Source organism: Lonchura striata, chromosome 1, assembly GCF_050655825.1.
Source record: "Lonchura striata isolate lonStrDom1 chromosome 1, ASM5065582v1, whole genome shotgun sequence".
In the NCBI taxonomy this organism is placed as follows: Eukaryota; Metazoa; Chordata; class Aves; order Passeriformes; family Estrildidae; genus Lonchura; species Lonchura striata.
The window spans coordinates 90535231-90561305 of record NC_140703.1 but is presented as its reverse complement, the minus strand read 5'-3'; the positions used below and the strand labels follow the sequence as shown (position 1 = coordinate 90561305).

The window sequence follows — 26075 nt, the reverse complement described above, 5'->3', positions numbered from 1 at the left end:
ACTTTGCTCTTTAGAAGGCCCTTAACCAGGGCCAATGGCAGAAACCAAGGGAAGACCAGTAGAACTGTATTGTACCCTGAAGAAAGTCAGAAAAGACACATTTCCACTTTATCTTCTAGTCCCTATGGGTCACTTTTCTAGTGGAAAATTGTGGCCTTGAAGAAGTTGTAGAAGAACTCAAAGAAGGAAACCCTTTACCCTTTGTTTTTGACTAAATGAACCATGGTAAAACTTGATCAGAGACTGCTTTAGGCATCATCCAGAGCAGATTATATTTTCTTTGGGTAGGTCTATAGGAAAGAGATTGTAGAAACACATTATCTTCTCTGAGCAGTCTTTAAAATGGTAACTGATCTAAAAAGAAATAAAATTTCTCCAATGTTGGATAAAAATTCTGTTTTTCAGTTTATATAACTCATGTCCTAGAGAAAAGCAAAGAAAAATTAAAAAGCTCTCAAGAGACAATGGGATCTATTCTGTCTTCACATGCATGACTTAGTTACAAATGGGCTCCTTGCCAGCTTCTGAGCTCAGCCACACACATGCAATTTTCTTTGACTTAAACAGAGCTATATTTCTGTGGGCAGAATCTGGACTTTTTGTATAAGGAACTCCTATTATTTTTTATTATTTATACTTTATTATAAGGATTGTGGCCTCATTGTTTTGAGCTTTGGGAAAACAAGGCTCTGTGTTCTATCCACTGGAGAGATTACGGCCCAGAAGAACCAGCAGCATGTGAAGGGTGGGGGCAGTGTAACTATCAGTCCTCTACATGATCATATCTTCTCAATTACAGAGGTGTCACCTAGAAAATAACTGACTTTCTTGAGAAAGATGCTTTCAGATGCCTGACAAATTTTCTGTGTGTCTTTCCCTTCCATCCCTGCATCCAGCACAAGACTGCTTCCTATCCCTAGTTTATTAAATCCTCATCCTCAGAGCTGGTTTACCCTGAGAACACACTTGGTCTTGTTTCAAGCATCTGCTTTTAACAGGGTCTACACGTACTGCTGCCAGATTTTGTACTCATCTACACATGTGAGTTCCTTTGACATAGAGTACATATTTTTCTGGGCACAGTTCTTTTAGGGTATGGCTCTACACAGACATGGAAGCCCATCTGGCTCACCTTTGCTTGGGGTTTGTAAAGGCCTTAGCAGAGGATACAGAGTGGAGGAATTTGAAGGAGCAGAAGGCAGTGGTCTTACTGCTGTGTTTTGGGATCTTACCTGGCACCTGACATGACAGTGAAAATGCAGGAGCACATTGGTAGGTGGGAATTGTGTAAATGGGCTCTTCCTCTGAATGCATCTCTGTACACAGCGCTTCACTAGCAACCAACATGGCAAAAGCAAGAAATCAGATGGACTTAAAGACTTACTCCAATGTGTTGGAAGTGAAAGAGTAAGGATAAGACAGAGAATTTTGAGTCCTCAGAAAAGAGCCAAATCAGAGTGTTCAGTCTCTTCTGAGTGCCTGTTTGAATGCCCGCAAGTACAGCTGGGGTTCTGTAGGTTTGGGAGGGGAGGGTTTCAGGGCAGGGAGCAGAGCCAGGGAATGACTGCTCTCTATCCCTCGCCACCCCTGGCACCTTTCCCGGTGGAAGTCAGAGTGGGATTAACACACACGGAACTGGTTCTGTTTCAACGCCCCAAGAGGAAAACAACATTTTTTCAAGCTATATGATTCTTGTTTGTAGCTACGTGACACGTTATTTAATGGCTGTGAAATACTGCATTGTTCTGATTTTGAAGATGTGCATATCTTTGGAGGACCACTCTCATTTTTCTAAATGCTTTTTAAATGCAACATTTACAAACACCTTCATTTTCTTGTTGTTGCTGACTCGCTCATTGACATTTTAAGCTAAACAGCATATGGCTTATTGCTTTGTACAAGCAATTGTATACAATTCATACATTTTCTGGAATTAAAAAGCCTTGGAAACATGATGACAATTTTCAAAACTACAGGTTTATTCTTAAAACTAGGAGATCTGTGAGGTCTATTCTTCATTTTTGCAGATTTTTCCAAGTGATCCAAAAGAGTTGCTGAGGGCATCACAATTTCCTGGCTACAAAACAACAGAAACAACATAGATGGATATTTAGATGTTTTATTCCCACGTGTGTCCAATGTTTTTGTGGTCTTTTGATGGGAGGTTATTACTGGAGTGTAAGGTATTAATTACTGTTATCAGCATCTATGACATCTCTTGCTGAAGATTTAAATCAGCTTCATCTGGAAACAGGAAATAGGATTTAAAAGGCCTCCTGCATCAAGTTCAAACCCCAGCTTTTGCTGTCAACTGCACATCATACAATTGGTTTCATAAAGTGCTCAAGTTTCTTGCTGTAACAAGTGAAGTTTCTTGCTTCCCCTGCTCCTGTTGGAGGAGTGTTCCAGGATATAATTCCAGTGCTTCCTCCTAATTTCCTGTTGGAATTTATTCATGGCCATTTTATAACTATTTGTTCTTATGTCAACATCATCCTTTAAATAGCTCTTCTCCCTCTTTGTATATTTATAGAGAACAGTTATGTTCCCTTTCAGCCTTTGTTTTGTCTGTGTAAACAAGTAAGACACTTTTAATTTGCCATGTTAGATAGCCCTTCCTCCTCCTACTAGTGCCCCTTTTTGGTGCCTGACCCAGTTTGAAATAATTGTGTTGCACATGGATGCAATAAAATGGGTGACTCAAGTTGTGCACTGTCTGCCCGTACTCTATCAGAGAGATAGCATCCAATGACAATTAGGAAAAAACCCCGCCACTTCCCTTCCCACTCTCCCTTGTCAAACTTTTTTTTTGATATAGGCACAGCATATCTAAGGCTCATGATCACCTTTTATTAGCAAGGAGAGTGATCAAAAATTTTTCCAACTTCTACCTCCTCTTTCAGCCAGCTGCTGAAGCAATGCTACCCACACAAACAGTGTGCCTAAACCCAGTGCTTCATTATTTGTTTTCTGAAGTGTACCATCTTGAGGCTGCACTCTCAGATTTCACCTTGTCCCATCTCATTCCTTTTCTTTCCTTTTCTCTTCTTGCTCTACAAGATACTATTGGCATTTTTTCCTAGCTTTGTGTAATCAGAAAATTTCACTTGCATATACTCCCTTTGCTGCAGTGCGGGTTTTAATGAAAACAGGACCCTACAAAATGATTAATAATAAAAGCACTATGTGTAGGACCTGATTACTGATCTCTGTCTATTCCAGTAGATCTATTTTCAGTACAACGTGCACTCACCTCTTCTCCAATCATCTCCCCTCATTCTTCCAATGGATCTCCTCTTTCTCCAGGTTAAATAATACCCCTCCCCCTGCAATGATGATAATATGATTTACAGATACCGGAGTAGCAAGATCTATTGCATTTCCTTTCTTTAGAAAAACCTGATTATTTATGGCATGATCCATTTTTAGAAAAGTCTGACGTGTTTCAACATGTCTCTTGTTTCCTTCAAAATTAGATTTAAAACCTGGCATGCAATGAGAGCACATTATGAATCTGAATAAATGCTGCAACCATTGTGTACTTGGTACTATAATGGGTTAATTGTTGCAGTGCAGGAAGCTGACAGGGAGCCACAAGAAGGTGCATGCCTTAATGAGGAGATGGTAAGGAGCCCTGGGGCATAGAATGGGGCTAATATGAAGGAGAAAACAGTAGGACAGAAAAGCTGAGTAACCCAAATAAAGATATATTTGCTCTTTATATTGCAATTACTGTCTTGCATTATCACTGACAAAACTTAGAAACATTAAAGTAACTCAATGAGATAGATGTGTGCATAGAATATTTCTGTCCCAGACTAGGTTTTCTCTGTTTTAAGGTTTCTCTGGCACTCCCTACTCAAAACAACGAGCTACCAGTTAAGCTGAAAACCGGAGCACTACTTTGATGAGTGGACATACTGTTGTTACTGTCAATACTTTTGATTCCTGGGGAGGAATTCTGTTTCCAGTCTGCATTTTTTTAAAGGAAGAATTTTTGAAAGACATCAATTTCCCTTGGTCCAAGGGCAGCCCAGAAAATATTGGAAAGGAGTAACTTTAAAGGAGTAACATGGGTCAGAATAGTTCTGCTTCAAATTCATACTATGCAGACACTGATCCACTTTGCGATACTTTGTTCAGATTTTCAGGCAAAACTACCACCAGTTACAGTTTAATACAGTAATACATAGAAGATTAACTTCGCCTTAGTATTTTGGGTGAAATCACTTATTTCTTTCTTGGAAGCTGGCTGGCAGGGGTAATGGAACCTTGAGAGACAAGTGGATCAAAATCAAAGAAAAGTTGTTCAAATCCCAGCAAATGTTTAAATTCACGTCCAAAATGGTCAATCAGCCTTATAGTCTCTCTACTACTTTATCTGTTAATTAAATAACTTTGAGTCATATTTCTCCAATAAGGTTTTATAAAAAAATAAATAATTTCCTTTTTTTACAGCTGGTGTACAAGCAGTGGGCTTTATTATATGTATTTTCTCCAAATGTAACAGCACATAGTATCTGGTCTTCACAAATTTCTAGCTGCTGGACATTCCTTTCTAGGAATAATTAATTGTAGGAATAAATCAATATAACTGTAAATGGAACAAGGATCAAAGTCAGACTTACTGAATATTGATAATCATCTAGGTAAACACTGGAGGTAGCTTCCAAGTCAAATAATAAGACTCTCAAAAGCATGTTCCTATAAAACAAAGGTAAATATATAGTCTTTAATAAAAACTCTGTAGAGCACCACAGAAAAAATGAACAGAATCAAAGTAAAAGAGAGTTTACCTAAACATCAGCTCAGCCTTTTTCTTTACCATAATTTTATTCACATTTTATTATAATGGATCTTCTCCCCCACTCCTTACATGTTTCCTCTTGTTTCTCTAGCCTTTTGCATCCTCCTTACTTTTTTTATAGTAGAAATTGCTGCACAGGGTCTGACAATAAGTCTCTGTGGTCTAACATTCAATCTCTCTGAAAGGGCCAGTGTATCAAGTCTCCTCCTTGTCTTTAACAGAGACTGACCTAAAGCATGAAGCTTGCCATTAGTATCCCTCTTTACAAAATAGGTAACTACAAGTATTTTGTACTGACTGTATCTTACAAAATACTTGGCCTCAGTGACATACAAGGGCAATTATTAACATGAGCTAATTATATACTGTGAGTGGAGAGGGGAAATACTTCTTTTTCTTTTTCATGAGTTTCCAAAGATCAGCTTTTACTTTCAGGCAGTATTTCCTTACCATCATGTAATGATAGCAGAGCAAGGATGAAAATTCCTGACTGACCCCTACTATTATTTTGGAAATACTTATCATGTCAGCTGTGATTTTGTTTCCTTCCTTTATTTCTGAAGTCTCCCATTCATTATCTGTTGCTAGCATTTTTCTTGCTGTGTAGCCTTGCTGGTTTCGCGGTGTGTGTGCTCCAAGTCCTGCATAACAGCCAACACACCACCATGGGTGAGGGAGCAAGGAGCAGTGCACTCATTAAGGAGATGTTCTGCTGGAAACATGGCATGCTTTTGTGTGGATGTGTGCCTCAAAGTGGGATGTCCTCCCAGAGAAGCAGTGTCGGTGTTACATCACCTCTGGAGACACCCCTGGCACAGACACACTGGCACGCTGCTGCCTCTGTGTCCTGCGGTTCCAACCGAGTAGCCTGTGGGTGGCAGGGACTGACAGGGAGCTGGCAAAGCTGCAAGGTTGGTTGGGAATCTTTCCTAGCCAGAGGCAGGATGCTTCACAAGCCCCAGGGACAGTGCCCCAGGGCAAGCTACCTGCTGGCTCAGGAAAGCAGGTCCTCAGAAAGAGGAGGGAGAGAACAGCCACGAGCAAAGTGCCTGGGGAGGAAGAAGCCAGAGGAGAGTACAGTGCTGTTCATCAGCTGTATGGAGAGGGTAGGACAGGGGAATCTGGTAGTAAATGGAAACAGATGGGAAAGTTCACAGGAGAAGAGGTAGAAGGAAAAAAATCAAGGCTATCTTTGGGACCATAGTGAGGATGAAAGTTCAGAGAAGGTGAAGGAAGCATTCTCCCTCTTGTGATGAAAGACTTGTCTCTAATATAAAAAGTCCAGGCTGTCTGTGATCAGCACCTTGAAGATGCTACATACTGATGAAGAAAGGTTTAATTTTTCAACAAGGTGATAGTAGGTAAATTAGTGTTTTTGCAGTGGTTTATATATCTGATCTCAATATCTGATCTCCCTGTTCTGATGGTACTTTCTTACCACATCCATCCCAGACTGAGTCACATTCTGCCTTATCCTCAAGAAAGAAAACAGCACTGTGTCACAAACAATAGAGAGCAGTTCGAATGCTGTAGCCTCCATAACCATGAGCTACCTGTAAAAAAAATTTTAGGAAACTCCAAGTAAACAGTCTATGTAAAATTGTGGAAGCAATATCTCTGACTGTTACTGAATGGAGAATCAGTTCATACAGAACCATTTACTGTAAAAAGTGCTACAACACAAATCTTATATAATTATTCTTAAAATTTAATTTGGCTAGGACAGAGTTGTCTATAAAGTTAGAAAAAAGGTACTAATCCACATTCTTGCTATGTTGTTGTTTATGTGTGTATGGACAATTATTTTGCCATAAAACTATCTTCTATTGATTTTTCTTAAATAAATCTTTTACTATAAGAGTTATCTTTACTGCATAATAGCATCCGTAAAACAACTTGAACCAAATTAGTAATGACAATACTAAAATCAAAACCTATACCATTAATTTGGATCTCTGTGACATGTAGGAAATTTTCTGCAAATTAACCCGAAAGAAAGCATATTCTTGCTCATGTGCAGTTACTATAGAATTGACACTACCTACCTAGAGTAGACGTCAAAGTGATTGAATAAACTGTTCTTCAAAACTAGTCTACCACAAGTGATTGCTTCTCTTGTATGCTCTTCTCACCTCTATATGAGTGGTGAGAGAAAAGACAATATACCTGGATATGCTGTTAGGGGTAATGTTCAAACAAGAAAATAATGTGTATATATTGCTTTAAATCCTGTCCTATGAAAAAACTGCTGAGACCTCTAATTCTTATGATGACACCTTTGGGAGCTGTAGGTATTTTGAAAACAGTGCTGCATGTCACAGTAAGTGTCTAACAGCATGTGACTCAAAGCACTGTGTTGTGAGGATAACACATAGTTGATAATTTCCATTTCCATTTAACAGACAATCTGTTACCCAGATACAATTGTATTGGTGAAGATTCCATAAGCTTAAATTTGGAATGGTACCTGAATTTGAGGCATGCATTTCAAACAACTAAAGGAACTCACTGCAATATGGAGACATAAATATATCTGCATGGAAATCAGGGGAAATATGGAATAAGTGTTAAATGACAATTTATTTAAACAAAACAAAAATTGTAAAACTTTATACAGATATAGACACCTTTACCCAGGATTTGGACAACAAATCAAGTTCCTTATGATGAAATTTTTTTTTATCTTCAGTATTGTCTATTATTTGCATTGTGAAATGCCTTCAGGGCCTGAACTAGAAGCCAGGTTCCATTATAATGGATATTAAACATATAATGAAAAGGTAGCTTTCCCCTCTAAAGTGTTCTTGAGGTAAATTTATGTCCATAAATAAGTCAGAAGACAGAACTGACTACATAAACCATGGAGATGCTAGAGCAAATTTTCAGTTAGGCATCTTGGTAACCTAGACCAAGGAGCACAGGCCCATTGAGGACTAATTACTCTTCCTTCACAGTCAATTTTGCAAATGTCACAGGGAAAAAAAAACAAAAAGTGAATCTTGAGGGGAAGAAAATAGACCAAGGAATAGGGCAAGTTAGTAATGTCATCTGATTTTGCATGTAAACAAATGGCTCAGGAGCACATATAGGGAAAGTTATGAGCTTACTCTAGCAAGAAGGAAGGTTAGAGATTATACCCAGTCTAATTCTAAAATCCCTGCTGGTGGTTAACTGTGCTATATTCCTGTCATTTTTGTTGTATGTAGAATGCTTCTGGTGGAGAAGCATGCAGCTAGCATGCCTCGATGGCAGTAAGGATTAATTGAGCATAATGTCTTTTGGAAAGTCACAGCATTTTCTTGGAAGGCAACAAGGGAAAACTGATAGTTTTGCTATGTAACTGAGTTTCATAATGAAATGTCTTACAGCAAAGCCTTGTTGCCTCATTACTCTTAAACCTTTATTAAAAAAAGCTTTTAAAGTGTATTAGTAAATTGTTCAGTTTGAGTATCTTGCTGCACAATTACATATGAGCTTTATGTTTGGCCTGTCCTAGATGAGATAGCATTATTACCTAGAAGAAAGTAATATAAAAGTTAAGCTTGAATGGACCATTTTCCCTCCCTTCCACAAACACCTTGTGATGCAGTCTAATTATATTGTCCACTACTGTTGCTCTGTTTTGACATTTTACAGATTCTCAATTTAACCACTTAACCTGTGGCATTGATAAGTCCATAAGTCAGAAGTCATTACATTATGTTGTTCTGTAGTTTGCTTCAACATCCAAACATCGGTGAATGATTGAACAAATCTTCAGAATATGTTAGGTTAAGTGCTGCAATATTACAGGGTTTCAGGAAAAAAATCGGTGGCTAAAAACTTAATAAAGGAATTTTCAACTCAGTATGAATGATAATTCATTTTCAAATGTTAATATATTGGCTTGTTTGACTATGGGTAGTTTTGAAGTTTAATTGAGCTTTTCTTTTTTATTAATGATACATCATATCCATTCAAACTGACTTTTGAATCTATAGTGACTGAAAAATTAGATTCATCTGGAAGTGAGATGAAGAATGAAGATTTCGGTCCTGTTTCAAAAGATGAAGAGCATGTTGAAGTCACCAGTAACAAAGAGAAAGCATCTACATATTTACAGCAACTGTTGTATAGTGACAGTGCATTTGCTTTGACTAGATTTCCTTGTGACTTCTGTTGTGAGGCTTTTGGCTTATGTACCTCTGACTAATTTACCTTTCACAGGAGTGGGCACTCCCAAGCTGTAATGTGCTTCACAGGGAAAATATATCTGAGTAACAGAAACAAAAATAACAGTACAACAGCTTCCAAGCTTTTCGTGCCCGTGTGAATATATCAGGCAAATTTCTAGTGTCACTGTCACAAGTAAAAATTGTGCTTTGGCATTTCATGAGTCTAGAAGCTCATATGGGGATACCTCAGTATATACAGGTGTCCAAGAAATTTCAGCCTTGCAGGGCTTTTCTAGGTAAGGCTTAGCTGTCTTTTATATATTTCCTTCAGTACTGATGCCACTGATGGATTTAAAATCCATTCTTTCAGCAATTGTTCTCAGGCTACTTCTGTAATTCATCACAAAGTAGGAAAACTTCCTGGCCTGAGTCATGCCAATATTACCTGGGAAGTGAAGAGGGCAGGAGAGGTGGAAAGAAAGAGAAGGCAGTTTTGCTAAGAAAAGAAATTAATGATTTATCTCTATATAAATTTCTTTTGCATTTAAGCAAAATCTGAAATTATTTCTTCATATTTGGATGATCAATCAACTACTCTCGTAATTAATTTAAAATTAATATAGATTTACATAGGCTGGCTTAACCTGTCCTGGTTATTAGCATGGTATTGCTGCCTTGGTTTTACATCAGTTGCTGCCACCTTTCATTAAATAAGTGAAAATATAACTTTTCTGCATCAATAGAAATTATTCTGTATTTGTACTATGAGACTGTAAAAGTCAACTGGCCTAAAATATTATGTTCCCTCAAAGAAGTTTTTATTTTGTATTTGTAAATGAATAATTGATTGATGGATGTATCTTTCTGATGTAAGACATATTTGCCTGTATATAGCACAGGAGTTGATATTTATGAAAAATTTTCCAAGATTGTTTACTGTATGGTTTCTGAGAGGCTTACATTAAGTGATTAAAACACTGGTCTTGCAATATTGTTTTATATGAATTTACCTCAGTAGACAAAATGAAACACTTATTTTTCAGCAGGTTTTTTTTTAATCTATCTTTCTTCACATTACTGTACTTCACATTACTGTACTTCCTGGTAGTCCCCGTTATGGACATGACTGTGATAGATGGGTAGAAAATACAGAAACCCATTCTGCAAAAAGCTTGAATATATAGAATTCAGCAATGTAGACATTCACTCTCCATGAGCTTGAAATCTAGGTATAAGATAGGCAAAGACAGTCAAAGAGGCTGGTGATATCACCAAGGTGATATCAGAAGCAGGTCAGTACTGCAGGTAGTGTTTAAAAAAGCTGAGGAGTAGCTACAAATTAGTGACTGTTCAAGGTAAACAAACACAATTTCAGTAATAAATGATATTCGAATAGAAAATAAATAACAAGTATATGAGCATTTTAAGTCCATAATCCTGAAAGGGTTCTGGTGATTCCATAACAGACAGCTCAGCTTTGCACAGACAGTCACCCTGATGGATGCCAGCACTCTTGCTGCACCTAATAGAAGTTACCTGGAAGCTCTCCAGGCATCCTCAGTCCTGGTCTGTGCCAGTGAAATGTTTGGGCTTTTTCTTCCTCCCCACATTTCTCTTACTAGAACTACTCAATGCACCCTTTTGCACTAGCACACTTGCCCCTAATTTATATGCAATATCAACTCCACTCCACTACATACTGTGCATGCCTCCTTTGACACCAATCTTTTTCAGGCTTTTAAACACTTCCCACCAGTAAGCTCATATCTCCCAAGCCTTGATGGTACAAAGAGTCTATTAGAACTCTTTTCTCTTTTGTGTTTGGTGGACTTGCTTTATCATATGAAGTCATACTAAAACTACAGGGCTTTTCCACAGGGATTAGGCATTGAACAGAACATCCCATAAACTATGCTGTGTCTTTTTTTAGAAATTTGAAGAGAGCTCTGTGAAACATTTACAAGAGAGCCTTGTATCATAGGAAACTGGAGTTGTATGAGACTTCAGGTAACTCTGAGATTTATGAACATCTCTGAGAAGTCTGGACATCAGCATACAAGGTTAAGGCAAACTTTCAGCAAAGTGTGAGAAGGTTCTCCATTGCCCAGCAGATTTGTGTGAAACTCCAGTCCACAGAGCACTCTCTCAAGCAACATGCAAATAGGTTTCTCTCAGCCATCCCCAGCAAGACAGGCTTTCAAGCATGGGGTTTTCTTGCAGAAGGATAGAACTGAATATCCATGCTGCCTAAATTTTGGTAGTTCAGGGAGAGATAGTCTCACTCCAAGGGTGATCTGAAACAGTAGCCATTAACAAGACAAACAGCTTAAGGAGACAAATGTCTTGAATAAGTATGTAGCTAAATTTTGGATAGTGTATATATTGCACCTGTGTTTCAGGCTTACTTCCCTGTGGAAATAGTGATAAATAAACTCCTGCCTCTTGTTGCTAGTGGAGGTGACATGAAATTTTAAAATATTAGGTGGGGGTGGCAGATAATGGGAGAGAGCTGTGAGTTAATTAACTGGCATGTCTAAGAGAACTGTGCCTGGAGGCCACTGCCAGGACTGGCAACTCTGTCTGCAGAGCACTGTACAAGCACTTAGGAAGAAATAGCCATCAGCCCAAAGAATCTGCCATCCAAATAGGCAAGAAAGGTGAGAAGAACAGAGAAATGTGGAAGGGTATACTATTTCTGAGAATTGCTTCAGTTGACTACTCCCATACTCAGCAAAATCCTGAGGAAAAATTTTAAACAACCCTCTCATTCAGCCGAGCCTCAGCTGATGCTTTTCAGTGTAGTTCTAAAATTTTTTCAACAGCCGTCAGACAGCAAACACTTTTAATGAGAGGATGTTGAGTACCTCATATATGTTTCTAAGTTCCCAGACCACACAGTTATCAGTTATCCTGGCAGAAACTGTAATTCTGACATCAGTGTGTTTCACTGATTACCATTCCACAGGTAGCAAAGAAGCCTAAATTGCCAATAATAGTTGAGAAAGAGTTAGTGAATGAACAGTAGAAGGCAGGCAGAGAAATTCAGTTAGAAATTATATAAACTATAAATTGCCAAATTTTATCATTTTACATATCTCTTTTCTTGCAAAAGTGGAATATTATACAAAACAGGCCAAAACAGAATATCCAAAGTGACTTAATCTGTGGTGAAATAGTAGATGCAAGGAATAAAAGTACAGTCATCAAAATAAAATATCTTAGAAAAAGACAAAAAAGAATCAAAAGGCTTTTAGCTTTTCATAAAGGGAATCTCATTGTATAATTAGATCATGAACCAAGGCCTTTCACCACTGCAAATTCACACTGTGAGCAGTTTAAGTGCTATGTCTTGATTCTCCTACAGCAGCTTCTAATACCAAACCCTGTTCTACTTTTCTTTGTGCAAAACCAATCACATCACATCAAATTATACAACTAATTAACACAAACTCCTTAAAAAATTGCATATTATTTTGGCAAGCCAAATTAACGTCAGTCCCCTGAAACCATGTTTAGTAATTCCCACTGACTGTAGTAACGCCTACTACTGAGAGAAGGGCTAATCAAACACAGGCTCTCCTGCTGATGAGCTGAACCAAGTAACCAGATGTTTCTGCCTTCTAGGCTAATGGAAATGTCATGCATGTTTTTCTCTCCACCTAGGTGAAGAACTAATTCCACCATGGCCATGATCTAGGTAGCTCTCTCTCTGGTGCAGCTTCAGAGAGGCCCTGCTAGTTAATCCTGAGCAGACAGGTGCAGCCTTACCAGAGGTGCTCTGGTTTAAACCAGCTAATCCAGCCTATCAAGTCAGCTTGCTGACAAGATGTTCTCACTCAGGATATGGATAGCAAAGAGAAAGCTGATGAGCATCACTGTGGAAAAAAATTTATCTATCATATTGTGCTGTATGTAAAAGCTGGGCAAAATATGCTTTTTTGTGTATTGGTATAAGGTCCCATTGGTATTAAATTACTTAATGAGACGTCTATTGCAATTAAAAGAGTCATAACATTTATATTAACAATTTAAAGCTTGCTTATTTCAGGAGTGTCAGTTTACATGAGTCTAAATAGGCGATAATGAACATGATGAAGTATTCCATATTAAAACTGAGTACTGTGTAACTGTCTAGTAAAATCTTAATATGAAACTATACTGTATAACTTACAGGGCAGAATAAAAACTTCATATTTAGATGTATCCCATCTTGAATCTCAAATAATGGACTTAACATTAAATGAATGCAAAATAAAAAGAAATGCATTTACAAGTAATCTTAAAAATACATCTACATGATATATCTATTTAAAAAGCTTACAGTACACTTTGATGGATGATGCAGTCATTTTCAGAAACAGCAAACTGTAATTTAATGACAGTGTGTAATTATTTAACAGCAATATTTTCTAAGTTCAGCTGACTTGTGCCTCTCATGCTAGATGCTAGTCCTTGATTGTGTATCTGTAAGGCCTATTATTGCAGATGCTTACCTGGTGAAGGAAAAAGATGTGTGGTGCATTTAAAATACTACTTAAGGAGGAAGAGAATTAGGTTTATTCATGGAGACTTAGTTTGAAAAATGCAGAGAATGTATTAATTTCAGACCCCACCCACAGCAGCTAAGTATATTCTTTATTTTGCTTTTCAATAAATCTCCAGTAGTATATATAGACTGTAAGCACAAGTTAGTCTTTTTATATTTTAAATTTCCTTAACATGCTCATTGCTGTATTAACATCTGTTCTGAAACTCCCACCACCATAGCAAGGAGGCATCAATTAACATCAGCTTGGAAGTGACAGATATTCAGTCAAGGAGGAATAAAACTCTACAGCAATTTTTGCCAGCAAAATCTCATCATGTGTGCAAAGATGCAGTCTACTGGTAGCACCAGTTTGATATTTGAGGGGATGGATCACTGGAAGAATGAGGTTTACCTCTCATGAAAGGAGACATGCTTGAGCCCTTAATTGTAAATTCAAAGATAAGGCCACTGAACTGAGGGTGACCTGGCTCTGGTCCCAGAAAGTTGTGTTTCACTAGATTTAGTTTCTACAGCAGAGAAATCTAGCAGTGTGAGAGGCAGTCTTTCAGGCAGCTAAATGCACTTGCCAGTGAAATAAATATTGGAAAACTGAAATTTACCCAGGACGCTGAGAGCTACTAGAGTGGACCATAGACTACCTGACACCTGGTCATCCTGTATCACTTAATGTGCAAGGTGGTAGTAATTACTAAAATAGTGGATCTTTCTGGCTGGATTTCAGAACTGTATCCAAGAACAATGGAGTTAAAAAATCCTGCTATTCGATAATGGAAAATATACAGTGTTATGCAAATATCCATGTCCAAGAAGTCAGAAAAGAGCCTTTAACTGTCTTGGCAATTGTACAGTTCTTCCAACAGATTCTTTTGCTTTTGCATGCTATGACTTTACAAGATAGAGTTTCATTGAGTATGGTTGAGAAATCAGGGGAAAAAGAAGAGTGAAAAAAGATATGTCTGTTACTGCTTTCCTTGACAAACAATAAATAAATCCTTTAAAAGCAAAGAGAGGGAGAGAGAGAGAGAAATGAAACTAAAGAAGTAGGGCTGTTTTTTTTTTTTTTGGTGTGTTTTTCTTTCTTTCTTTTTTTTTTTTTTTGTGAAACAAATATTTTGGCTGCAAACTAATTTGAGATTATAGGAGTATGAACATTTTCAGTAAAAATGTTTCCCTTTCTAAAAGGAAACTGCTGGTTTTCTAGTGAGGAAAAGGTTACTTTTATAAAGTGTTTTCTATTGATCTGATCAACATCTTCATGATGGAATGACAAGAATTGAACAAAAGTTGCTGAACTTAGATCAACTTAAATGAAGAACTTAGATCAAATGGTTTTGGGTAAAGAAAAGCTGTCATGAAGTGTGAGGCACCACCATTGGCATGAAATACACTGATAGTACTTATTCCAGTGGGGAAGGCAATTTTTTAATTTAAGGAAGGATTCAGAGTAAAAATAAAAAGTACAAAGATGTACATATACAGGCAAATACAAAGCGGAACAGTGTAAAATTATCAGACAGTTCACAGGATAACACTAACATAACTTTGGTCCTTGCACTTTTTATTCAACAAAAGGTCATTGGACCTCATTCATCCTGCTCTGCAGATCTTGATTTTCTGTTAATGTGAGGTTGGAGAAGTAATAACAAAACTTTGTCCTAAGCTCATCCATGGGAATCTTAATCCTGGCACTGCTGTGTTCTGAATAAACCCTTCAATTACCACATTATGTAACATATTGTAGTAGGGTAGTCTGGAGGAAAAAACTGAGGGTGATCTGTACTGCTGCAGATCTGGGACTGAAATCAGGCTGAGCTATAGTTGTTTGTATATGTGTTGCTCACTCCTCTCTGACCAACTGTCTATCATTTTGTACTCAGCACTATCATAAACATTTCTATGAGGCTGCATGCCTGGGCAGTAAGGATAAATAAAGAACTATTCACAACAAAAATAATACAGAGGAAGAACAACAGCTGAGAAAAAGAATTCATGGAGAAAGAGGAGAATGATCTAGGATATCTGCTCCTTCCTGAAGCGCTCACAATTTTATCCTCTATGCTGAATGTCTTCTAGCATAGAGGAATCCTGTGGCATTCAAAATCACAGAAATTTTTAGTTGTATCACACTGGAAGTCCATTTGGTCCACTGCCCTGTGAACAGTGATCAAAGCCACAGCTTCAAAGGAAGTTGCAATGAAGTATGAACAAGACACTTACAGACATATTCAGCTTTTGGTTCTTCTTTCCTGTTCTAGACAAGAAGTGAATGGCTTGTGCTTTGTAGCTAGGGAATTTCTTCCTCTTTCTACTTTAAAACTGTTTTAGGATCATTGTGTACTTTATATTCACATAAAAAAACCTTTCCATTTAATTTCAATAAAATCGAGATAAAGTGTAATCTTATTGCATGAATTTCTCCTCATTTTATTGACACCATGTGATTAACTTTCTATATATATATTTGCCTATCTCAGTGGAAAAAATGTGCTTTTTGGCAGCCCAGTAGCCTTTGAAAGACTTAGATGAACAAGTTATCTGTTCAAAGAATTTCATCCCCTTTGCTCTTTGCAATGCAAAATCTTCGAAGTTCAGTTGAGATAGACTTTGCACACTCCAGAGATGTTCATAGTTTAAACTCATGGATGCATTTCTCATGCAGGCATATGAGCAGCTTTTAAGGTATATTTTCTGTGTTTGCATGTTTATTTCTTAATAACTGAGCAAGATGAGGAAAACTCTAGTAGAGAAGGTAGTTGCTAAGAAGTGACCATCAGTATTCTGATGGAGGCAGAAAGTATTTTGACAGACTTGAAATTATACAGCAGCGTAATTATTTTTCTTTATCCAGTTATTCCAAGGTTAACAAGCTATGTTGAATTTCCTCAAGAAGGAAAAAAATTCTTCTACTTTGGGCACACACACTTGACTAAACTTTTTGGAGGAGAGTATTTCTTCCTTCTGTGCTTGTACTGCAGCTGAGGATAAAAAAAGAGATAACACTTCCTTGACAAAGCCTTCAGACCATCTTTCTGTGAAGTTCTTAAAAGATAGAAAGAATACAAGAAGGTCTAAGTACTAAATACACCTGAATTTAAAAGTTTTTCTCCATTTCATGTGTATGGATTACACTGACTGAAATATGGTGTTTTCCTTACTGTACGTAAGACCGAGTAGTGTCCTGACTTGTTGTTTTACAGACTGGGATAAGTATTTGCAGATTTTTTAAAAGGAAAAATTTGTAACCTGACAGTGATCACTGATTTATTTTACATCGGGGTCTTGAAAAAGACCTATAGTCACTCCTTTGAGTTTGGCAGAGCTTTCAAGTGTGAACAAGGGCATAAAAGAAAAGCCATGGAAGAAGTCAGATTTTCTATGAGGCTGTGTACCATAAAAATAATAACAAGGGGAAATGGAAAACCACTAAAATAAAGACTGTGATCCAGTTTATGTCCACACATGGTAAGGTATTATCAAACAGTTATTTCTCCCAGTTAATCATTAAATGCACTCCTACACTCTTAAACACTAATGTGAGGAACACTTTTAGGACAGAAAAGTACACACAATGGTATGTGAGTAAGAAGCATGTGAACCAACAAAATAACAGCTCTCTCTTCTGTAGAGCTCTATATTCTTTTACAACTAGGTTGTTTCATTAATAATTCCAGAGCATTAGAATATATTGTGTTATTCTGTAAAGCTTGTTGTACAGAAACAATTCAATAAATGAAAAGTCTGAATTCTAAGTATTATTATTATTTTTGTTCAGATTTTCTTTGTGGTGCAAAATTCTTTTGATTGCTTCAGACCTACAACAATCCCCTGTTGTTTATCATAAATAACAAGTTGTTTTATTTCTCTGGGCTTGCAAGTTTCATTTTATTCTGTTGCTATAATTTCTATTCATTTTTAACATGAACACATTTTCCTACAGAAGAAGTCTTGTATCTAACAGTACCTTGTGATTTTTTGGCTGTGAAAAGCATTCTAGTGGATGAGAAAAGGGTGAAAATCATTCCACCCCCTCACCAGAGTGAACTGAACTTTCTAAGGATATATTTTTGCCCCTTTTTGAAAGGGAATAGGTAATGCTTTCACTTCTGACTGCCCACTTGCTAGACATTTTTTATACTGAATTCAGAAACAATTTAGTGGTGATGCCATTTATTTTATTTCCAATAGAATTCTTAATGTGTCAGCTTGATCCTGCACTGTCACAAAAGAATATAAACTTTGTATAAAAAGCACTATTTGAAACACCAAAGTTAGTGCTGACTTTACCAGTATCACCAGTTTTGCAAAATCTTTGAAAAGTCTGCAGTCTTTCTTTTGAATTGAATTTCTCTGTGATGAGTGAGGAGAAGGAATTGTAGCCTCCATGACAAATTATAATATTTTTATCTCTCTTTCTTCTTTACTGAGAACTCTGCATATTTTCCATACTGAAGGTTTTTAACTGTGATCTTTTAGTTCCTTCTTTTTCACAATCAGAGCCCTGTAGACCCCTTAGTCAAGGATTCCCTGGTTGTATGAAATTAGACAGACTGGATCACGCTGGTCATCTGTTCCCTCTGCCATTCTGCACTAACACAAGAGAGCACATGTGATTTACTTCAATGAACTGCGACTCCCACAGTTTCCCAGTGTCCCCTGCTGCAATCCTTAACAAAGATGTGATCAATCATTTTGGTCTTCATTCAACTGGGAAAAATGTGCTAAGAGGAGTACCTTTTAAGATGACCAGAGTTTGTCTTTCTAACAGACTGATAAATCTGTATAACCGGTTTATACATTTTTTCTAACTTTACAGGAAAATGAGTTACAGCTAATAACATGTCTCTGATAAGAGTCTATTGACATTTTAACTGCCGAAGATCCATTTTATACCAGCAGAATCTAAATATGCTGGGGGATGGGGAGCTGAAGTGCCACATCTGCCATTTCTTGTGGTTGGGAATCCCTCTTCCACAACCACAGGGGCAACCTACAGTCAGTAAGGGTGAATTTGCAGGCCATATTTTTATTTTGCCAACTCTTCAATGCATATCTAAGATGTATCCTTCTCTCAATTTCCACCACCTACAACTCATCTTAACTTTTATCTGGAGAAGTGCATTTTTTTCCTTTCAGGCACTGACAGCTGCTGTTGTTTCCTGCTTGTATCTGTTGAAAATACAACTACAATAACCATTTCCCAAGCTTATGGAATCACTGCCTTGAGTCCTTCTAGTGTTTCCTTTCCCCATCACATTACATTTCTCATCTTCTTGACTTAGCTTATAAGTACTTCATGATGTTCTTGTCAGCGTGTCTGACGGATATCTACCACCTACTAGTTAAAGTTCAGATGTCAGGGGTATCAGTGGCATCCTCCTCCTGTGGAAGATTGGCCTCACCAACAGTTCTAAAAACCACTTCATTATCTTTTTCCAGTCTATAAATCTCTCTATCTGACTGCTTATGAATGAAGGAGACATTTGCTCTCCTTATGTAGGTGTCTTTACCTGAACTAATTTTCTGTTATCTTCAGTGCAAAACAATACAGCTTTTACAGTGTAACTTATCTGACTTATTTCAGACATCTACTGTGAATTGAGATAAATCTCACTTTGCAAGTGATTATTCCTTCTTACTGACACTACCAGGGGCCTGTGTAGTTCCAGTTCAGATACAGATGATTTTACAGCTATTCCAACTAGCCTACCTAGTTATCTAATGATAGGTTGATATAAACTGTATTTATGATCTCTATATATTTATGAATTGAAGCACTCAAATTTAGGTGCTTACAGTGTAGATGTCAACACACAACTTAGAATCTCCATTACACCAATAGAACTTTAGCTAGTACAGGTGATGGATCTTGGAGGAAAATCCTGAGCTAGATCCAAATCCTTCCCCAAGACTGTGGTATATTTGGGTTAAGAAAACTCCATCCATCTGTCTAGTAGGCAACTATGATTTGTTTTATATTGCAGCTGAACCTATGATTATTACCTCAGTTTAACATTGGATTATCAAAGTCAGTTAATGGGACTACTTTTGCTAAATATTAATTTATTTGCTTTCTCCCTTGAGCTATTTGCAGTATAAAAATATTAAAAACATGAGCTTTAATGCATACAGAGTGCTTTTGGATACTCATGAGGGTAAATGCAACACTATTTGGGAACACTGCAATTACATGTCTTCTTGTGAGTAGCATCCCAGAGAAGTGTTATCAATGTGAGTTTGAAACTTGTTCTGTAAGAAAGAAAAAATATTCATTAAACTGAGTAGTGTAACACTTTGACTTTCATGTGAAATTAAAGCAACAAACTTTCCCCTAAGAAAAGCATATTAAATCCTAATACTAGTTAATCCAACTTCCCCTGTTGTACACAAAAGAAATGTTATTGCCACCCATGCTTCTGCACACTATTTTGTAAAGGACCTCCACTCTTAAAACAAGAGACATTCTAATCCCCTTTTTCTTGACTCCCCTGCTCACATCTGGCAGGATCTCCCCTAATTTCCAGGATGTAAAACTAGCTGTCTAATGACATCAGTAAAATAACTGTTTAGAAAGAAATACATCAAGTATCTTTTCCTTTAGATAAATCATATCTTGAAATGAACTCTTGAAGAAGTTATACCCTTTTTTTTTTATCACATGCAGTAAAGTCATAGTTTCTTATTCACCTGTTTTTTCCAAACAAGCATAATACCCAGCCATGAGCTCGAAAACTACAGTCCATACTCCTTTCCTAAACTTTTTCAGCTTTAAGCAGATCAAATTCTTTTCCTGTCCTGTTAGATTTCAGGGGTCACCATTGACAATTTCTTGAAAAAAAGGTTGGGTTTTGGTCCCTGAACTTCTCTGTTTCAGTCTTTGTAGGAGAATCTTTCATGTCAGAAAACTCATCCTGTTAAAAGCAGAAAGAAGCCACTTGGCAATGTAATCTCATCTTCTTTGGTGCATGTGGGAGGCACTGACTGTGGAGCACTGTACCTGTGTGCTTAGCAGTCAGCCTCTGCTTTATCTGTATTAGTGCAGTTGTTCTGGAGCAGCAAAAGGGAAGGAGTTTGAAAAGTTATCACAATACCTTGACAATGGCTCTTTTGTAATCCAAAAGGTAACATGTACACACCAGAGGATAGTGGGGATACTGTGTGCTTTACTACAGCTGCTGAGACTCATTCTGCCTGTAAGAATTTTGCTGGCTTTAGGAGACATCCGGAATTATATAATTCCTCAGAAAAGTGAGGTTAAGAATAAACCAGTAGAAAAATGGAGTAGTAGGTTACAAACAAAGCATGTTTAGAGTCTGGCTGACAATATACATCCTTGCCCTTTTACCACAGATTGCTCATGGGGACTGAATAATATTTCAGGTACATAGTGTAGATATCACAAAAACTTCTGCTGTATAAACACATGCACACACTACCCCTCACCCTCACTCCACTCCCACAGACATGTACAAAGGTAATACCACAGTTGTTCATATCTAATAACAACCATAAATGGAAATCTGCATAACAGAAAAAAACGTGTTCATATTAGTGAATAGTTTTGGCTAGCTCTACTTGGATATATTCAATGTACTCTGAACTATGGGATATCAGACATAATCTGCTTTATTTTGAGCTTTTTCTAGCTCCAATGAAATCAGTGGCAAAATTCCTACTAAATTAGGTGATGCATGTTCATCGAAAGAGGAAGTTGCATAACCATATATATATATATATACATTTTACATTGTAAAATGTCACTTAAATATTCCATACTTATCACTTGAAGCAATTTTCTTCACAAATCTAAAGAAATTCCTCCTCATAAGTTAAAAATAAAATTGGTGTGAATTATACTTTTCTGAAGAAAATAAGAAGTAAAAAACACCCCCTTCGCAGTGGTGTACATGTGTGCATGCCTGTATTTGCCTGTGTGTGTATTTGTTTGCTCATATTTTTAAAAGAAATTTACTTTTGTGCCTCTATCTCAGCAGACTGTCCAGCGTGGGATAAAAACATTGTCATATGCACATAAAACATGCGTCCAGCTGGCCAGTGTTTTCTCATCTGTTACAAATTTCAGATCTTTAGCTTTATACATTTCAAATTTCTCAAAACCTGAAAACCAAGGAACAAGAGCTGTGCACAGGAGAAAATCTCCTTTCATCACACTGGGATTATTTTTTTATCCCAGGTGCTCGAGCCTGGGCTTTCTCTTAGTCTAATTGATAACTGTTGGGCTCCTCCCCTTAACCCACTGACTTTTGTGCGTTCCCTTCCTGAGTGACTACTGTTTCACTGTTCTACCTCATTCACTTATGGTTGACCTGGAGCTCCTGGGTTAAGCTTCCCCACTGGTATTCAACCTTGGACCTTATTATTGTTCTACTCATCTGACCTCTGATACACTAAATTCTAACAAGGTGATCTGAAAAAAATCACTCATTTTTTTCTGTGTGGTTTCATGGCTTGTCTTTTACTGCTCTTGGCTGATGTTCTTTTCTCCACTTCAGACCACCAAGTGCTCTGCTTTAGTTTGTCAATTTATAGTGCTGTCATGGCTTCAAATGCTGTGACCATTGTGTAGAATATACTCTCCTGACCTCTGAAGCAACTTTCTGTATTTCAATTGTTAACTCATTAGGGTTTGGAAGAACAGCTGAAAAGGGAATGTCCTTTTTCCCACAATTGCTTCCAATGGGATGCTTGAAGAGTCATCACAGACCAGGATTAAGAGAAATCAAGAGGATGCTGCTAGAAATTAACTCCAGTTATTTTGCATTCTTGCCTAAAGGAAACAAACTAAACCCCTCAATGCCCCAGAATATTGGTATTGTCATCATCAGTTCACCACTGAGATGCAAGGGGAAGCATATAAATAAAGCTAATAATGAAAAGAGGAATCAGAAGAATTTGGTTTGGATAATTCACATACTTTGATAAAATATTCTAATATACAGACAAAATATGTTCTTTAAACATAACTTTTATATTTTACTACTTTCACTGTCCTCACACAATCCTTTGTTCACACTGGCCCTTTGTCTGGGTTCTGAGCCTTGAACTGGCTTCTCCCAATCAAGTTTTTCTAATAAATAGTGTTTTAACTCTCTCCCTTTGACAATGTCTTTTGAAGAAGAATAGAAAAGTGAATAGACAATACCAGCAAAATTTATTCTGAAGTCTAAGAAGAGTGCAGTCTTAACCATATATATTGAAACCCTGCCTTGTCCAACAAACTCCTTCCCTTCTTTCTTTTAATTTAGGTGGGGAAATCACCTTACTCAGCAAGCAAATAAAGAAGTGCTTCTGTCATTTATGTAGAGTTTTATAGCACTAGAAAAAAGTTAATTATTTTCATAGTCTGAATTTTGAGATTGATGCACATTTCTATTCTGAAGTTTCTTTGACCAACCAATTACTAAACAGCAAAAATAGCATATGTTTTTGACATTTAAAATAATTTAGCATAGTTGAGTATTTAGCAATTCTAAACATGTAATTCTAGTTACACTTGCACAATCTAAAAAAAAGAAAAATCTATATTTTCTTCAGCATCACAAGTGTTTAGATTAACCACAGATTTTGATTTCAACAGAAAAAAAATGACTTATAAGACCTAATGGGAACTATGCTTTTGACAACATTCTTAATTTTGAGACACTACTTGGTACAGAGTTCTCCTTGGTAGCACTAATCATGGCTGCACAGTTTTCTGATAACATGAAATACTTGAATGCATCCTTCATTTTTTGTGTCAGAGAATCATAATAACAAAAGCTTGCATTTTTGAATCATTTTTGAGTCTTATCATCAAGTGTTTCAGAGTACTTTGCAAACACTAATTTAAACTTCACCATTTCCCAGAGAACAAGGCTAGCTTGAGTGTATCTCTACTGATTTCACTTAGCATGATACAGAAATGACACATTTCCTCTAAATACTGTAATAATTTTTCACAGGTGAGTAAATTGAAGTATTGGCTCATAAGTGTCCTATCCAAAAACTGAGTCAGTAAGACAATGAAATTTGTATTTCATATCTGGTTTTCAGCCCTCTGAATCACATGCTAATTTTTTCATCATGTTTGATAATCTAACATTTAACAATTTTGCTCTGTTTAAGTCCACCTGTTTCAAAAGACACTCTTAGAAATTGTGTCTAAACAGTATTAGCATAAGTTTTAAATAATTAAAGCAACAGAAATTAGAGACTATTTTACCAGAATTTAAATTATGGAATAAAGTGTAAGGAATATAATCCTTATAGAGTTGATGGTGCCTAAAAACTGTAAATGCATTTGGTTGCCTATGTTAGACATCATTAGACTATTTACTTTAATAAAACAGTAAAGCCAGTACTATACAGCAGCTTAAATCAATTTCCCTAGAATTATATTACAGCTGCCAGATCTTCCAAAGTTGAAGATCATTTCTTTTCTGAAAAGGTAAGAAGCCTTCAAACGTTACAGTTCCATTAAAAAAATATATATTTGTGTGGATGCTAAAAGGATAGCAAAAAGCAATTTGTGTTAGTGTTTGTACAAGCAATTGCAAAAAAAAAAACCAAAACAAAAAAAAAACCAAAAACAAACAAACAAAACAAAAAAAAAAACAAAAAGGAAAAAAATCTAGCTGATTGTGTTGCTGTGCTTCTTCTTCATCATTGTTTTTAACAGATGGTTTGCTATTACAACTGCCTTTACTTCAGCAAGACTTTATAACCCTGCAAGTTTGGGGTTTTTTGTTTACTTTTCTTTTTTTTCTTGGTGTTGTTGTGCACCATTCGCATTTAAAAGTTTATGCGAGTTACTTTGTTGGTGCTTTGAATCTCAGTTAATTCTGGTCTCTTATAGTGTTGGGATGGTATTTACTATCTGTGCTTGATCTGGACCAAATGCATTTTGGTTGTAAATAGAAGGTCTTCTTTTATGAGGATGTTCACTTCACAGCTTGAGCAGTGTAATTTTTATACAGGTCTCAGCAATCAATAAAAAAGCCGCAGGAGGAATGATTTATCTTGTTGGTTACAGAGACTGTCACCGAGAGAAATTGTAAAAGATCAATTTACACAACCTGGTGTGAGAACGTTATTGATATAACACGGCTGATCAGTTTCTGGTAGTCTGTGGGTAGGCGGAGAGAGAGCCCTTCCCTCGGATAGGGCCACTCACCAAGATCTTAATAGACTCGCTGGTCCATAAAATGGACATGAAGCCAATGAAGGGCGAGGTTCTGCGTGCGCATGCTACACTGAGTGGGCCGCAGGAAAATGGATTGGCTCAGCTCCGATTAGTTAGTTAAGCAGTGTCATGCATCCTCTTTTTTTTCCCTTGTTGCTTTTTTCTTCTTCTTTTCCCCCCTGCTCCCCCTCCTACTGTGAGAACTGTTCACTTGGAGGCTCACTGCCTTAATTACAAAGGGCCCTTTTAACTACAGGTCACAGGAGTTGGCTCACTTGACAGGAAATAAGGAAACAAGCTACCTTCCTGGAAAAAAAAAAAGAAAATCAAACTTCCACTCCTCAAATTAGTTAAATGAAGCTTATCAGCACTTGTTAGTTGATCCTTTGACAGTCTGTTAATTGCAGCTGGTACATTAAGTTATGTTATAACCAGCAGGACATATGATTAAAAAATAAATAAATTTACAGATATGCCACACAGAATTGTTGGTGGAGAAAACAAAGTAAGAGCAATGTTGATATTTGCTGTACATATCACAGCACAAAAGACATTTATAGACTATTTTCTTTCTTATTCTGTAGAATTAAATTGCATGCTAAGTGAAGGAGTTGGTTTAGATCAGAAAAGAACTGCTCTATACAATGAGATTAGAAAGGTTCTCATTGCATCTTAATAAAATCCAACATTGGCTACTCCATCAATATAAGCGGTCTGTACCTATGCATGTTATACATGCAGCTTTTAACATACTTCTCCTGATATATGCTCTCCATTATATTATTTTATTTACAGACAATAATTTCTTACTGTTATTACTGGAGGGAAAGAAAAGAGCATAAGCAGCATTAAGAAACCCCATGGCAGTTGTTTCTCTTTCATAGGAAGTGACTCTACAGTATGACTGCTAGCAAAAATAAAAGATCCGAAGGCACATCAAGGGGAAAAAACTGTTTTCATGCATTTAACCTGTTAATTATAGTAATCTACACTACAGTGTAAGTATTGTAACCTGGAATGGGAAATGGGTGATTGAAAGAATGAGCTGACTAAGACAAAAATGATTAAATCCACACTTTGAATGGATGATTTTCATATGTAATTTGAGCTACACATTCTTAAGTTGTTTCATTTTTGCATTTCTGTACTCATTGGCATGTATCAAAGAAAGACTAGCTGAAATTAATGTTTTCTTACCTTCATCTGCCAGAGTAGTTTAAATACTTCTTGCAGACTGAAAGATGTGTTCTTCTGGACCCATAATATGTGCTTTAAGATGTGTTTTATGCTTATTATGAAGTAGTATTTTGAAATCCTAGCCATCCCAGCAATTTTGCTTCTTTTTATCTATGGAAGGACACATAAAAAGGCAAGGTTACTCTAATA

At 36.9% G+C, this 26075-nt stretch overlaps 1 long non-coding RNA gene across 8 annotated transcripts in view; it reads right to left on the bottom strand.

Annotated features, from left to right (window-relative positions):
- LOC110474669 (uncharacterized) overlaps positions 1-26075 on the bottom strand; it is a 409027-nt gene that overhangs the window by 29779 nt on the left and 353173 nt on the right. For 4 of the 8 annotated variants that reach the window (XR_014949702.1, XR_014949692.1, XR_014949693.1 and 1 more), the window contains 3 exons: positions 6246-26036; positions 4629-4704; positions 3254-3326 (listed from right to left, as the gene is read on the bottom strand). The exons of 1 other annotated variant lie outside the window; for it this stretch is intronic. This is a non-coding gene — a long non-coding RNA (uncharacterized LOC110474669). The remainder of the gene's footprint in view (positions 1-3253; positions 3327-4628; positions 4705-6245; positions 26037-26075) is intronic. 3 more of the 8 variants (XR_014949690.1, XR_014949698.1, XR_014949691.1) reach the window with 3 other exon arrangements.